General features: G+C 40.6%; 1 protein-coding gene across 3 annotated transcripts in view; it reads right to left on the bottom strand.

Annotated features, from left to right (window-relative positions):
* The window catches only part of YES1 (YES proto-oncogene 1, Src family tyrosine kinase), a 50,643-nt gene extending 35,450 nt beyond the window's left edge, over nucleotides 1–15,193 (bottom strand). For 2 of the 3 annotated variants that reach the window (XM_063167164.1, XM_063167155.1), the window contains exon 1: nucleotides 14,936–15,193. The gene's annotated coding sequence lies outside the window, so the exon portion shown is untranslated. Of the gene's footprint in view, nucleotides 1–13,202; nucleotides 13,270–14,935 lie in introns of those variants that run through there. The other variant, XM_063167172.1, reaches the window with a different exon arrangement.
* Nucleotides 15,194–15,730: the final 537 nt, after the last annotated feature.

Here is a 15,730-nt window from a genome sequence, read left to right as displayed (position 1 = left end):
CACACACAGATTTAGATCTCAGCTAGGTGTTATATTTGTTGCTTACTGTCTACAGTACAATGAAGCTTGCTTGCTTGCTGTTTGGAAAGCTGTACTTCTAAAGTGCAAAGCAGGCACTGTTCTTAAATATACGAAAGTGGTTTTCATTTTTTCAATAGAAAGTTTAAGCATTATCTTTAGGAAGAGCAGTACATTTACTGTAACAGTAACACTACAAATATTTAATTGCATCAAAAAGTCACTCTCATCTTTACAGTCTGTAAATATATGTTCCATAAATATATGCTCCTATGCAGCAGTGGCCATTCAACTACGTAATAGCTGTCCCAATTACCAGAAAATACAAATGAGCTTGTGAAGACACACTTACTCATTTGCAAATGAGACAGCATTTAAAGAGAAGTAAAACTTTTAACATCTTTCTGGATCTGAGAACTTCTGTGGAAATTACAACCAACAAGCAGGCAACTCAAAATAAGGACTAAAAAGCATAGACAAGTGTTCTTAGGCTCAGTGATTTTGTGTGAAGTTGAAGTTTTACAACACAAAGTTTTTAAGCGCCATTTAAGTTTCAGGTTTTCATTCACACAAATTTTCTTCAACATAGTGCCAACTTTCATCTCTTTTAACTCACATATCCAAAGACAGAGTTGAAAATTAGTCTTACAAACAAATTAAGTGCTTTCTGTGGTGCAAGATCAAATGCTAGGTTCATTGTGACTACATTTCTACTGACAGGATGTTACAGATACACATAACAGAGTGTTTAAATCCATATGCAACTGCTTCATCTCCTTCTTCACCTCTATATTTTGCATCAGTCTAACAGAAGCTTGTAGCTCTAATACCAACAGAAGAGCAGCATGGGTGAATCAATTCAGTATGTTTAAATCAAATGTAAGGAGAAAATAAAATTAGAAAACACCATAAAAATTGGTAAAAAGACCATTGGAGAAAGCATAGTGTTCACATCCTATGTTTTTACATTATGAAGAAGAAAAAAAAATTACCCTAATTACAGATGTTGAGAAAACATCTTTCCAGATATGAGATGAAAACTCTTCCTTGTCTTAAAGCCTCTGGTGGTGCACAGTGTTCTGGGCAGCAGGAAAGCTAACAGTAGCCTCACTGCTGCTGCTGCAGGAGTGAGAGGACACAGCTGACAATAAAGCCATACACAGCCTTGGTATTAATAGCAGAAAGCTAAGACACCCAACAGAACAACACAGTTGCAAAGAGTTCTCTCCCCTCTTCCCAAGCTGTCGAAAAAAAGCTGGGAAGAACAAACAAACAAACAATCTTGTCTGTGAATACAAAGAAAAATATTCTGCCTTTCAACACCTGTATTTAGTTTCATTTCAACTGCCACACTTATTGGTTTGGCCCTCTTAAATAATTTACTGAAAACCACAGAACAGCTGAAACTGCAAGGGACATCTGGAGGATGCCTACCCCAACCCCCTTGCCCAAAGCATGTCAATGACAGCAACTTGCTCAGGGCTGTGTCCAGCTGGGTTTTGAGTTATTGCCAAGGATGGAGAATCCAAAACATTTTTTGGACCACCTGTTCCAGCAATCTATCACCCTTAACATAAAAAACCTCTCTTTTTTTCTGATGTTTAAATGGAATTTCCTGTATTACATTTGTGCCCATTACTTCATCCACTATCAGTGGAAACTAGGGAGAGCAGCCTGACTCTATCCTCTTTATTCCACCCCATTAGGTTATTTACACACATAGGGTGCCCCTGAGCATTCTTTTCTCCAGGCTGAGTAATCCTAGCTTTCTCAGCTTCTCCTCATAAGAGAAATTCTCCAGACCCTTAGTCATCTTAGTGGCCTTTTGTTGGAGTCTCTCCAGCATATCCATGTTTCCGTTGTACAGGGAAGCCCAGAAGCACACAGCACGTGAAGCATGGTCTAACTTCTCCTAATGTATCCAGAACACTTCTGGCCTTCTTCGTTGCAAGTGCACATTGATGGCTGACACAAATCTTTCCCACCAGGACCTCTGGGTCCTTTTCTGCACTTTCTTCTCAGCTGATTGGATCCTACCACATACTGGAGCCTGGAGTTGTTCCTCCCCAGGATCACTGAATTTTCCTTTACTGAATTTCTGGAGGCTCCTATCAGACAATTCCTCTGTCAATGTCCCTTTGGATATCAGCACAACCCTTTTTGGTCTATCAGTTCCTCCTGCAAGCTTGGTGAGGTTGCACCTCTGTGGGACCCCCAGGTCAGTAGCAAAGGTGTTAAACAGAATTGTCCCTGGTACTGGGCCCCAGGGTACACTGCTAGTGACTGGCTGTCCTGGTTGAGGCAGGACACTGGCCACCAGCTTTTGAGCCACTTGTGACATTGTGCCACTGATGCCAACCCTCTGAGCCCATCAGATCAGACAGTTTCCAGTTGCTTTCACAGTTCACCCACCTGGCATGAACTTTATCAGTTTGTTTAAAAGGATGCTACAGGAGACATCGATGACAGCCTCACTGAAGACAAGATAAACAATGTTCACTGGTCTTCTCTCATCTACCCAGCCAATCTGATCACACAAGGTGGTTAAACATGGTCTCTTCTCCATGCTATGCTGACAGATCCAAACCAACATCTTGTCTTTCATATTTGAAAATTATTCTAGCTCCTGTTCTTCATCTTCTCCAATCTAAGCTTTTGTTTTGGTTTTTTTCTTTTGATGTCTACAATACACTTACTAACAGTTGCACATCTACTAATGGAGATGTCCCTAAAACAACTAACAATCTCTGCTTAACAAACTGTCCCTAAAACAGCTAACAGCACTGCTTAACAAACTATTATTCCAGCCAGGCACTGAAACAACAATGCTTCTTTTTTCTCCACAAATGTATGTCAGCTAGTAGCAATGTTGTTGCAGCTGTAATGGCCTAATGACCTCAGAGAAGCAAGGAAAACACCCTCCTCCCTGCCCCCAAATATACTCACTACTCGCTGCCATGCCCCTAAGAAATTTTCTCTCCTTTAAACTGAGTATTTTATTAACAGCATCCTTTCTACACGTTTAGGATAATAACGACATTTTGTCAGGCTCTTGACAGAAATAACTTATTTTCTCAGATTTCCTGGCCTCCCTGAAAAAGAAACATGAGGAATTTCAGGAAGCATCTTCTCCACCCATTTTTTTCTTAATTTTTTCACCCTCTCTCTTCCCCTCCAAAGTGCAGTGAAGAAATATCAGGACCCAAATTATGCTTAGGAAAAGTCGATCCTTACACTATCAAGCACAGCACTAAACCCTCTGCACTCAAGTGATGGTGTACCTAGAATGTATGCATCATTTCAACCTGCACTAAAACTAAAAATGTATAAAAAAATTTTAGTCACCAAAGCAGCGATGCAATTTTCATAAATTCTGTCCATTTTCACACAATTCCAGGTAATGGATAATCCAAGTAGCTGGCTTGGCTAAATAGCAGCTCAGCTCTGTAGGCACTACAGTAATGACAGGCTACAGTTGTGGTTTTACACTGTATTATACACCCAACTAAGTGTTTCAAACACACGCTGTGGCATTAAATGGAACTGGAAGAGCAGATTACAACATAAATCCTGTATTCTTTCACCAATTTAGTGATGTACTGCCAAAAAGGAGTCCATTTTAAAAGCTGTATTGTACATTCAGCCAGGACACATCTGCTACAAGTTCTGACAGGCCAGGGTAACTGTCTGACAACCACTTCTGGGGTACTAATGCTCTCTGCAGCCTAATGATTGACTAAAATATTTTGAACAAATTTTGATGTGAAATCAGATTATAACAATTATCACAATTTTCAAGCAACTAGTGCTCTGGGCCAATGCTAGTTGACAGCACCCATTTAAAAACTCTTTCACACCCATACCAAGTTAAATCAACTTGGCACTCTCTCTCTGGTAGACAATTGTCTCCTTAAAGTATGAGCACTATTCATCCAAGTGAATTGCTGCATTAAGGGGGCAGTTGGCTGGCATGGGGAGGACTGGACTGATTGACAATGCATCTCAGTCACAAAGAAGTTGCAGCAAGAGTTTCTAAAAACCAAAAAGCAGTCAGGACCATGAATAGATGAGGCATGCTGAAGACACAAAAGTACAGGATGTATCCAGGAAGATGCCGGTGCTTCAATAAGCTTCCTAACTATGACTAATCTTAAAACAGTTCTCGTGTCTTGTTTTGTAAATTTAGCATTTCAAGTGTTTCAGAGAGTTTAAGTTTACTACTTAACCCCTTAAAACCAGCCAAATATTGCAGCAACAGTTATTTGAGGAGGATTTTTTTTCAGAGCTATGTGTGCTAAACAGCAAAGAGCCCTGTGAAGCTTCCTAGGGAGCGGATTTTATTAACCTCTGAAATGTTAATAAAGAAATGCGGGGCAGCATTTAAGGGCCCATTCTCAAATTATTCTAAGGAGATTACAATACTTCCATCCCCCTTCCCCTTGTGAAATTTCAAAGAGGAATTACAAGAAACCCATACAGAAATTGCTCAGGTCATAATTACCACAAACAGTCAAATTAATTCCTGATTCCAACAGATACCAAAAGCACCAGAAGAAAAACCTGATGCGCAAGAGTGCAAATGATACATTTTATGAGAAGCATAAAAATTATTACATACGTAATCACTACATTTGAGTTCATTTGTCAAATATTATTTCTTCACCATTAGGGTAGACAAAGCAGATACTGTTGTGTAAAGCATTAGTGGAAGATGCCAAAGGCACTACTGTCTTCTGTGGAACTCAATGGGATTACTCCAAACACCACCAGTAAACACAGGAGATAACATCCAGTTCAATTTTCGGTGTGAATGAATTATCCACTTCTCACTTCAGCAAGACTACATAAAGACACTCAAGACGCCAGCCTGAGGCTGAAAATACAAACAAGGCTCCCCAAACCTCACACAAGTTGTCATATAAAGCCTAAATTTAAACAGCAATTCAAACAGATTCCTTTCATCTACTTAAGGATAAACTCCTCAAAAGTTTGCTTAACATTTACCAAGCAATAATTCTTACACCACAAAAAAAGGTTCATAAAGAGATTCTAGTTTCTGTAAAATATTTGTAGTCAAGATTAAGTGACATATGTTATTCACTGCTCAGTGCAGTGAAGTATTATAACTACAATCTAATTGAAAAAGGGCTAAAATCTTTGATTCAACTGCTAAATTAACCTAGCTGTTTGAGCTAACAGATCCAATTTCACTGCCTGTTAAGGCAGGCAACATTTTTTTGTCTTCATTTTATACTCTAATGAAGTCTACTTCAATAGAGTTGCCTCCACTTATCCCAGAGGATGATTTAGTTCTTTTGTGTACAGCTAATCCAGCTCTCCCTGAAGTCAAGGGGAATTTTGCACTTGACTTCAGTGTGAAAAAGGATCACATCCTAGAATAGCAACGCTAAAACATTTGTGAATAAAAGCAGGTTCAGATTTTCCAGTTCCTAATTAGCAAAAAAATGTCCCAGACAAACAAACAAACTATTCTAAAACAAACCTTTTAAAAAATAAAAAAAAAAATCTAATTTCCATTTCAATTTAGAGCATGTAAGAAGTTATTTTATATGGCAATGTTTTTAAAGAGAATGATCCCATTCAGATATTCTGACTGTAAAACTGTATTATCTGCATCTGCTTTGGCTTTCAGTTTCAGGGGAACTCGAGGGAAAAGTAAAAATCCATCAAATCTAGGAATTTTAAGAGAAGCAACAGTTTAATGGCATGGTTTCCAAGCTGCAGAAATCCTGCAGCAGTAACACTAACAAAATTTTCAATTTTCCATTAGAGCAATCAGGGTTTCCTCAAGAACTTCTTACATTGTGATAAATCAACAGGCTCAGAAGTTTTTGCAGGTTACTCTTTGTTGACCTATATATGATTTGATTCCATCACATAAATTATCTGGTTACCTGGCTACACTGTATTGCACATAATGTAGCAAACAATGTTTACTTCTATTTGTATAACAGCAAAAATAGAGTACAACAGACATATGGAGCCAAATTAAGTCATACACAGACTGACTACACGTCATATATAAGTATAATACTAAGTAAGTTACCCTTCTGATGGCATTTTTTTAATATTTAATGCGGAGGAAAAAAAATTTAACTGAAATTTCTAGAAAGACACAGGTTTACTCTTAGGAAAACCTATACTGAGTTTTAAAACAAACTATGTTGCTAGCCACCAAAACTTTAAACAAATTTAAATCACCAAACTGGCACAGCTAATACATAACCACCTGAAATCAGAATCTGAATACCCAAATATATAAAGCAACATAAAGCTGTTGCGAGTGTAAAGAATATTCCACCCCTCAATGTTATCTAGATACTGGTTCACTAGAATCTTAGACATATTTAGGGAAGACAAGTTGAACTGACAGAGGAGAGATTTGTTTCTACTTTCGAAGAAAATAAAAACTTGAAAGTATGGGATCTACCTATTCTAATGCCTTAGAGGTTGTAGTGACCAAAAATTATTCACAAACTAAAGTTAATATTCTCTTTTGTAAATAAATCTAGCAGATTTAAAGAAAAATGTGGTTTGCACTAGAATTACTACCCTCTATATCCTTATCTAGGAAGCAACACATTAATCTGTACTTTAAAATGTAACACTGGTTATTTATATGAGTTTCAATCAGAACTTCCATTCAAATGCCACTGAACACACACTAGGAAGAAATAAAAATGTCTTGCATGGAAATTGCAGTGTCATTGCTTAAATAATTATGGATATACTTAAGAGAATTATTAAGACACTTTACTATTACATTAAATATACACACAGAGAATCCATGCCCCTGGCAAAAAGCTAACAGGATTAGTGTAAACCTAATATGGAGAGTCAATAGAGTTTACTGACTAGTAAGGCTCAACCTCTTTCTTTGGGAAAAGAATGAAGAAGCCCGAGTGTAAATCTGAGGTAAAATAGTAATTCAAAATAGCCATATAAAACAAAGGTGTCATGCTTGTTAATATAAGTCACATATTATTTGGCTGTGACTTCACCATGTATGCACCAGATTTAAATAGTACTCTGATGATATGTCAGACCTAAGCAAAAGGGAAGGGGAGGTAATCAAAGAGCCCTAGATTTCATAACCAATGCAAATGAATTCCAGAATATTTAAATACACCTACTATGCATGAACAAGTCAAACGTTTCCAGGGAAATAATTTTTCATCTATAAACTAACACTTGTCTCATTTTACGTACATCATGATAGCCTGAATCAATCAGTTCTACGAGTTCTCCAGCGTACAAGATAAGAAATAATTCCTAAAATGAAAAAGATTTATATCTTTAGCAAATTACATAATGTGCAATTATTCAGCAAGATATTTTGAAAGCTTATCACTTTAAATAGCCTCAATCACTATGATTTATGAATTGTGTTTTAAGTGTGTAGCTGTGCTTAAAATACAGTACAGAATTGTACTTGAAAGTAAAAAAAAGGTACCCATATTACTATTGCTTCCTAGCCATATACAGTTAGCATTTAATTTTTGTGTGATCTGAAGCTGAAAATTTTGTACTTGCATTTTGCTCTCTCACTCAGAACCACAGAAAAACAGCAAAAAAAAAAGCCAAAAAACACCTCTTAAACCCCACCAAATAATTACATATAACTCTTTTTTTTCCACCAACTACAGAATGTTAATACAATGCCTACTTCTCAGGCTTGAGAAAATAAATATTACTCAAGAAAATTTCCCCAATCGACTAGTAGTAACATCTCAGGAATTACCCTTGTTTTCTCTTCTCTTTTCTTCATGGATAATTGTTTTCCAAAGTAACAGTATTTTGCTCTATGCTCTAAGTGTTCCTGAACAGAATAACTTTACTACGAAAAAAGAATTAAACATGGCTGTCTACAGTGAAACTAATATACCCTTTTCCTCTTACCAGTGAATGTTTTTCAGTTAGGTATGGACAAGCTGATGAGGCCAATGCTATTATAACCTTTAATCATCCACTAAACAAATATTTAACACCAGCATCAGCTAAACGAGCCCATCCTCTCTTTGCTTTAAGGGTTTTGTCATTCTATAATGCAACTTATACTCAAAAATATATGACAGGGAGAATCCCAAAAAAATAAAACCAAAGAAAATACTTTGGCAAAAATCTCACATATCAATGCCTCAGAAGTCAGAGAGCAGAGTCATATTTTAAAACACTGCTGTTGGAAAAAACCTGAATACTCTTTATTTTGAACAGGCAGAATAAGAAGTACCATCTGTTGCTCAAAGAACCCATTCTGAAAATTAGCCTCTAACTAAACTTCCAAGAACTTCCAGTTGAGACATTAAGAATTTATCCGGAATGAAGTGGATTGAAAAAAAGACAGCAGATATTTGCCTAGATAGACTTCTGGTCTGATTTACATCAACTCCTCTTTCAGTGGGCTTCAGCTGAAGAACATGTGCATCAAAGAGAAGCTTTGTTCAGATTCAGGATAAAAATCCTCAAACAATCAAGAAAACTAAAAGTCTTCCATCCCCGTCCAGTAAGGGAGAGTCTCCTTTTTAGAATGTACACAACTCACCTGGGCTAGTCTTCACACAGAGCAGAGAATGGTCTTTGCCTTGCAAAACTTATTTAAGCCTTGCATAAATTTGCATTAGGAGAAAAGAAGACAAAAATCTGTATTTTCACATTCACCTGTCAGTGAAGTATTGCAGGATTTTCTATTAGGAGAGATTACCTATGAGCCCTTAAGATGCATCACTAAGTATGTTCACAGCCTCATCAGAGCATCATTACAAGTTCACACCTCTAAGGAAACGTGAAGTGTTTCAACTGAACTACTGCAATTGGAGCTGGTCACAAACATTAAATACCAGGGATCAACAAAACACCACAAGTCGCAAAATGCTCCACTGGCATGGTCTGTTTTCAGCTCAAGGTACAGGAAGGACACAAACCACTTGGTTTTATTACCATAAGCTTTCCTCCCATTTCATCTCACCCTTACTTAGTCTTCACATGAATATAAATGCCGTGACTCTACAGATTTTTAAAATTTGAACTTTGCTACTAGGTTTGGTGCAGATCTGTAATTTTTAAAGATGTTTGGACTCTCCTGTTTTATACAAATTTCAGACACAAATGTCACATTAAACTCTGTGTTTCGCACAGACTAAGTCTGATCAACTTCTAACTGAAGCACTACATATTTTTTCTGTTAATATTCTTCTGAAGATGTCAGTTTGGGAATCAGTAATATAAGGTTTTCATCTCAAACTGCAGACCTCCAGAAAAACAGATCAAAATCAAGGCAAAGAAAGGAGGTACAAGAGCACTAAAAAGATGTATGACTAATTGTGGTGATTTGCTTTTAACACTTTACAATGAAATACAGAACTTTCGTATATATTTTTACATTTCCTCCCTCAATCTCAGTTCTGATAATGTTTTCTAAGTTTGGCAAACAAATGCTAGTTTCATATAAATGTGCACTTTGAAAACAAGAATATTTTCTAGATGTTAATTCTATATTCATTTTTCAGTGAAGAATACTTTAAGAACCTTAAAAGCATTGTTCATCTGTGAGGCACATGTTAAGTTAAGCCTATTGAAAGGCCAGTTTTTATAAATTAGACCAGAAGCCCAACAAGCCCAAAGACCTCTGAGTCAGACCAGAAGTTCCCCATGGGCCCCAACCATCTGAAATGCTGGGCAATACTGGATGCTCAGGAAGGGAGCCTGAGAATTAGGAAAGCCTGTGGTCATGGAGTCCTTGGTGCAGCCTTTTAGCTTCTGGACTTGGGGTACTATTACTGGCAAAATAAAGTATTTATGTTGAACAGGCTGAGCTGGTAAAAATCAACGAGAAACAGGAAGAGTACGTAAAGAAAGAGAAGGACTTTGGAGGGTTTTACTTTTACTCTTCTGTGGTTACAAGTGTCAGTAATGATATTAGTTTCCAGTTAAATGTTCTTGAAAAGCAAGAAGATACACATAACAACTGAGACCTGTTTTTTCTTTGTCACACTTCAAGCATAAATATTAATGTTGTTATCTAACCATACTTAAAATAACTTATTAAAACTGGATTGTTCACTATTAATTTGTTTTAAGTCTCCCTTTCCTGGCTGACTGCCAAAACAGTTATAATGCTATACAATTGCAATACACAAGAGATCCATAGCACCCTCTAATTACTCTTTAAATACCTCACACAAGCACTGCCTTCTCTTACAATTGTGAGGCCATTAGGTAGGGTGGAAATTTCAAAATCTTTAGCCCAGATACTTTATTTCTGAAGTTTGCATGCAATATGAAAATGTTTGCCTGAACTATGGGCAAACATTTGGAACATGAACACCATCTTCCACTCCAACCCTTCTTTTCTACAGGGGCTGTCAGTCCTGGGAAGCATACCTGAGGCCTGACTGCATTTATACTCCATAATTCACATCATGAATAAAACACTACTACTGTCTCAGTTTTGCAACACTACAGAGTACTTTGGGCATGTGCAAAGGAACTTAACCCTACTAAATCAAACCCCTCCAATATAAAGACTGAGTTTAAATGTGTGATTAATGCCACAAAATTCTCCTGAAAGTTTCTCTAAAACAAAGTTAAAGGCCCTGATCTACAAAGATTTACTTATGTGGATGTGTTTACTCAACTTCAGTGTCAATGGAATTAAACAAAGTTATTCATTCTTGTAAGCTTGGTCTAGATAACTCTAAAATTTCAACTAAAAGGGCTCATCACTTCTGAAGAATCATTTATTTTTCCCAGACTTCTCTAGACCTCTGGTGTGAAGAAAACCACAGAAACATTTTAAGCCATATAAGTTTTTCATCTACCTGAAGTTCAGACAAGTTGAAAGACAAATTATTTGATGTTCAGTATCACCATCAGAATTCAAAATTTACATAAACATTTAAGACATAGGTGCAGTCAATATCGTTACTTACTGAAGTCTCATGTAACATTACTATAAAAGCATTTGCCTTCCAAAAATACAAAGATAAAACACAGCCAGGTTAACAAAAAAAGTTATCCAATTCCCTACTCAACAACTAACAGTGTTCAAAAAGGTAAAATACAAATTATTTTGTATTAAGCTGAGGTTTTACTTCCTCAGCATTCTCCAACCATGCCCTATAACATTACCTAATACTACAGTAAAGAAAAATCGAAACAAAACCCCAGTCTTGGCCACAACAGTCAACACAGCCTTAAATGCAGTTAGTGATGATCTGAACAGCAGTAGCCCACTGAGCTGTGGGGCTGGGATACAAGCCAGGGCTAGCCAGAAGTCCAGCTTGAGGGCTTGATTTCAGCTGTGCATGGCTGTGGTGCACTGACTTAGGGGACACAGCATGAAACCCAGTGCTCTATGCAGTCCCTATCCAAAATGACAATAGAGAGCGTTTTCTATCCTTTTTCCAGCCACCCTTTACATTTTCAAAGAATATGTGTTTAAAAGGAACAAAACTCATGCATAAGTAATAGTGTTTACTTACTCAATTTCTAGCATTAAAGCTACTATCATCTTGATCTCTGATCCTGCAATCAGCCATGTGTGTTAACTTTACCTAAGGGTGCAGTCCCACTCATTTCAATTACTTTGGTGCCAGTTTCTGTTTTGATGCACAGGCACCATCAAGGATAAACCCCCATAAATGCAAAAGGCAGTAAGAATGACCGCTTATAAGCTAAAATTAAACTTGTCCTACAGTTAGTTGACAGCATCTTTTCAGTATTATATTTTCTCTACTAAACTAAGCATACACATGGGAAGTTATCCAGGTTTACCTTCAAAACCTGGCAATTGGTGGTACAATCTGGAACCCTACAGCTCTAATCATTGGTGTGAATGCAGCCAGGGACTGTACTGATTGAAAGAAGTTCCCATATGGCAATTGTAAAGCAGCTAGTATTTAAAAAAAAACATAAAAAATAGTGATTATCACATAATAAAATCCATCACTATAAAACAGCCTCCTACTGGCACTCTCAAGGAGAACAGAAATGAAATAAATCCTTTGACTAGAGTTACCTACTTGTATTTGGAGGTGGCTCCTCCAAGACAAAAACTAATCCATTCTGTTACAGTAGGTAGAGAAACTGCAGTTCTCCCTCATGGATCAATCTGTTCCAGCCACAGGCACAGGACTCTCAGCACCACAAGCCTGAAACCTTTCAGGAGGACTTCACAGAAGCCACAGGCTGTGTACATACGCACAGAACGTGTCCTACCTGAAAAAGGCTGCTTGATGCGACACAGCAGAGTAAGGACGCATTCCTAAAGTCATTTTTGTGTTAGTACTGACACCAATTTTTAAATTAACATCAAGGTACCTTACTCAAACTGTGATCAAACTACACAGCAAAACAGCTGGATGCAAGTAGGGAATATGAATGAAATAACGTATTTCTTTTAACTAATGTCTTGAACACAAGGAATTATCTGTTGAAAATGTACAGCTTTTGTCCACAGGTAGCACATATGGAAAAGTAGAACCATGTAGCCAGTTTGTTCATAAAGTAAACTTTGACCACATAATCTGATATGTGCCACACTGCAGACTTTTGCATCGCTGTCACATGACAGCCATGATTTATCAGACTGAACAGAGTGACAATTTCATTCTTCAGGAGATGCAGAAGTGCACAAAGTACAAAATAAAGAGCATTTCTTTGGAGCACAAGAATAGTTCTCTGCTCTGCTGCGTGAATATTGATAAGGATCCCTATAATGTGAAGTTTTTCAATAATTCTATTACAGTAGAATTATTACAGTATGCAGCACACCAAAAATGTATTAGAGTATTTTTCCAGCTATTTCAAAATAATACAGCAATTTAAGTATACTTTCAGTTCCACTCATATGTTTTGTACCCTAAGAACTGTCGTTGAGTAACAAGAATTTCCTTGAAAATCTCTCATGGTAATACAAAATATAGATTAAAGCTACCTTGGGCTCACCAGCCTCATTCCAGATAGAATGGTACAGGGGTTCAGTTATTAAATAACTATTGAAAACTGGACCAGTAGCTCTGCAAGCAGCAAAACCAGGGAGGCCCCATTTCCTGCAGCAATTTCCAGCTTGAGGTAAGTGTTGCTGTGAACTCTCTAGCGTGCAGGTTAAATGCACCGTTCTACCTGGCTTCCTTACTTCCAGAAATTTTGTAGAAACTGCTCACCTGGGAGACCTCTGCTGCCAAATTTATTTGAAATCTTCTAACAGCCAAAAGAGTTATTGGAGAGACTGAGACAGAGATTATAGCTCTATTTGAGCTGCACCTGTTAAAGAAATAAAGCTAATAAAGCACGTGGAATAATTAATTACTGGCAATTGCTGTTACTAACTACTGTCACACCTGGTACCAGAGGATCTTTTTCTTTGAAATTCAGCGGAAGCACAGTGCCCATGCTGCTGTCCCTGTTGCCATCACAGATGCTACCTTGTCCCAAAATTAACCACAACACCCTGGCTCTGCAGAACACACACAGAGTCTCCACTCTATGCTTATGCTCAGTAGGAACCTGCTATAACTAAATTTACAGATACACATCAGAAATAAGAGTGGAAGTGCGAGGTTTTGTTGTTTGGAAAGGAAATGTTCTTACTTCTATGAAGCCAACAAAAACATGGCTATGGGTGAACTATACCTACAAACAGAGGTACTGCAAAGGTAACTTACAAGGCAATTCTATCCCTCTTCAATGCTTACTTTCCAAAAAGGAAAGAAAAAGACTCTAAAGTAAATTTTCGTATCTGGCTCCCGCGGATCAATTTCATTTGCAAAATCTGCCTGAAAAATCATTCAGCTATCTATGAGTTATATTAATTGAAAACCATTACACTTTCCGTGTGAACGCACTCCAACCTTCAAAACTGGTTTTGGAACATTCTGCCACTTAAAATAAATCCAAACACCTAATTTTTGATTAATGACTGGCCTCTGCCTAGGGTTAAATCCAGCAGGTACATCTGAATATACCTTTACAACATGAGCTTCAGAAATATTTCTGTCCTAGTTTTCCCAGTGCCAAGACGATCATAATCACATGCATACACGACACGTAGTAGCCCATATATTAATATAATAAATAACCATATCATAAACTTCACATATTTGTAGTACTGAGAAGTCACACTAGCCTTGGTCTGAGCACACAACTTTAAGCACATCAAGCCTGCGGGTCCACAGAGAGCAGAAAGTTATGTGCAGCCTCCGTAGGAACAGGGGCCTGTGTGTGTCCAACACATTTTTTTTCTAATTGTAAGGAAGACAAGGAGCCTTGATGAAGTGTGATGATTGAACATTTAAATTAATGACTCAGAAACGTACAGCGGTCATGTTTCAGGCTCGATAATAGGATATAAACCAGAACAGTGGGGCGGGGGGAAGAAAAACTAATAGAATATAAAACCACGCAGGCCAAGCTACAGGCGACTCCTGAATTTTGCCCTTTTACATCCTCCGTCCCCGCGCCCGGGAGCGGCTCACGCCGAGCACCAGCCCGGGCGGCGAACGCCGCCTCCGCCGGGGGACGAGCAGCCGGCCCGCAGCGCCCGCGGCAGCGCGGCGGGCAGGGGCCGGGAGGGGCCCGGGCCGAGCAGGGGTCACAGGGCCCTCCCCCACAAACTTACTGCCCGCAGCCCGCCCCACGCAGCCCGCCCAGCCCAGCGCGGCTCCCGCCCGCCCGACCCCTCGGCCCCGCGGGCAGGAGCTCGGGCCCGGGAGAAAGTTGCCGAGAAAGTTTCTGCGGAGGAGAAGGGGCCGGGGGTGCGGGAAGCCCCCCGCCCCCGGGGCGCGGCGGCGGGGCGAGGCCGGGGGCGGGCGGCCGGGGCCTAGCGCCTCCATCGCCGCCGCCATCGCGGCCGCCGCTCCCGTGGGGCGGCGGAGCGGGGACGCGGCCGGGGCCTCACCTGCCTCTCCTCGGCGTGGCGGGTGGGAGAAGGAGGGGGGGAGGAAAGGAAGCGGGGGCCCCCCCGCTCCTCCCGGAGCCGCGGCGACCCGGGGAGGGAAGCGGGGAGGAGGGGAAGGGAGGAGGGACGAGGAGGAGGGAGCCGAGCGCTCCGGTGCGTGCGGGGAACTGGAGCCTCGCTGCGGGAGGAGGAGGAGGAGGAGGAGACTCCCCGCCCCTATGGCCGGGATCTCCGGTGGGCACCGCGGCCCCTCCTCCGCACCGCGTTTCCCTCCATGCGCTCCGGGTCGGGATCGCCGCGCCTGCCGGCCGGGGCAGCGCCTCCGCGCTCGAACCGGAGGCCGCGGGGAGGAGCCGGGCGGCCCCCGCGGAGCCGGGCTGGCGGCTGCGGTCCCTCCTCCGCGCCGCTGCGCACCGAGACAACATGGTGGGGGCGGCGCGGGGGCGGCGGGGAGGGAGCCGGGGCTTGCCCTGCCCCGCGGCTCGCCCGAGGGCGGCCGCCTACTCCCGGCCTTGGGTGGCGGGGACCCCGGTCGGGGTAGGTCCTCCCGCCGTGCCGTGCCGGGCTGGTGAGCTCGGTGAGGCTCTCTTGCCAGAGAAGCTGAACGTGAAAGATTCCGGCAGCGGAGCCCTTCGGCGTCGTGCGTGAAAAGCGAACAAAAATAACTTTTAAAACTCCTCGCCTGGGTGTCTTCAGGTGGGCCACGGCTTAGGCTCGGTGCATTTGATTTCCTGTGGGTCAGACAGGAGCAAGATGGCCCTCCGGCAGTGCGGGTGCAGCGCCGGCAGCTCGGGA

The sequence above is a fragment of the Melospiza melodia genome, chromosome 1 (assembly GCF_035770615.1).
Source record: "Melospiza melodia melodia isolate bMelMel2 chromosome 1, bMelMel2.pri, whole genome shotgun sequence".
NCBI lineage: Eukaryota > Metazoa > Chordata > Aves > Passeriformes > Passerellidae > Melospiza > Melospiza melodia.
Note: the sequence above shows the minus strand (reverse complement) of the source record. Positions and strands in the feature narration are given on the sequence as shown.